General features: G+C 49.3%; 1 non-coding gene across 1 annotated transcript; it reads left to right on the forward strand.

Annotated features, from left to right (window-relative positions):
- The first annotated feature begins 751 nt into the window (after nucleotides 1–751).
- On the forward strand, nucleotides 752–942 carry LOC130342260 (U2 spliceosomal RNA). The gene has a single exon (XR_008881937.1). It is a non-coding gene; the product is annotated as a U2 spliceosomal RNA (small nuclear RNA).
- The last annotated feature ends 390 nt before the right edge of the window (nucleotides 943–1332 follow it).

The raw sequence follows: 1332 nt of genomic DNA on the forward strand, positions 1-1332 counted from the left end.
GGTGTAAACAACATCTCTCCTTTGCTGTGTATGTGACTATGGAGCTGTTTGGTGATGTCGTCTATTATGGCCTTCATAGAAGCAACAGGAGATTGTTGCATCCATCTAGAACCCTCAGAACTACAGTGCTATGATGTCACTCACTTCCACAGGCCTTGCAGAGTGTAAACAACAACAACCCAGCTTTGTTGTGTATGTAACCATAGGGATTTGTGATGTCACCTAGAACCTTCACAGCAGCGACAGCTTTATGAGGAGCATCAGCACTGCTCTGCCTGAGCAGAACCATCACCGCCATAGGTTGTCAAATAACCCGGATTTAACCCACACAGGTAAGTCCAATGGGGTGCAGGCATGTCCTCTATGCTTACAGCTTCCCGTGGGTGTTGGTTTGATACCGTTTGGGGACAGCCAAGGAGGCATCTGCAGGCAACAAAGGTAGGTGTGTGCTTGTGTGTGTGTTTCCTATGCAGATCCTAAGCCCAGTGTCACATGCAAGTAGGAGGAGTAAGAAGGGTTCCTGGCAAATCCGGGTTATGGATTGCATTTAAAAAGGCCCCGTGGGAGTGCAATGGGCCCCTGTCTTGCTGCTTAGCAATAATGGTATGGGTTTAGGTTCTGCTGTGTGTACTGGTGGTTGACTGCCCCCCAGCCCAGAGTGTGCATGGAAAATTGTCTGGCAGCCTCCCTGACAGCAAGCAGTGATAGTGCCCATGAAGGGGACCTTGTTGGGCCCGCCCCTTTCACGGTTATCGCTTCTCGGCCTTTTGGCTAAAATCAAGTGTAGTATCTGTTCTTATCAGTTTAATATCTGATACGTCCCCTATCTGGGGACCATATATTAAATGGATTTTTGAGAACGGGGGACGATTTCGAAGCTTGCTTCCGTCGCCCTATGCATTGACCCGATATGGCAGTATCTTCGGGTACAGTGCACCACCCCCTTACAGGGTTAAAAAGAAAGATTCCTACTTTCATTGCTACCTGCTTGCTGGCTAGCCAGCTAGCCAGCCCTGTGGGCCTTGCTGCTGCAGCCAAAAAACAAAAGGTGGTGCTGCTGCTGCTGCTTCTGCTGCTTCTGCTTGTGTCTGGCCGCTGTTGGAGCGTCCAGGCACAGGACTTCTGCTGCTGCTGACTAAATGGCCTCCTTAATTGGATCATTTGAGTAGCCAGCACACCTGTGCAGGTAGGGCATGACATGATAGGCAGCTGCCTTGATAGCGGGTGGGTGCTGAATGTTCCTAATTGACAAAATAAGATTAATGCTTATGAAGAAATATAAAATCTCATCCCTTCCCCAATATCGCGCCACACCCCTACCCCTTAATTCCC

Source organism: Hyla sarda, unplaced genomic scaffold (assembly GCF_029499605.1).
Source record: "Hyla sarda isolate aHylSar1 unplaced genomic scaffold, aHylSar1.hap1 scaffold_647, whole genome shotgun sequence".
Classification (NCBI taxonomy): domain Eukaryota; kingdom Metazoa; phylum Chordata; class Amphibia; order Anura; family Hylidae; genus Hyla; species Hyla sarda.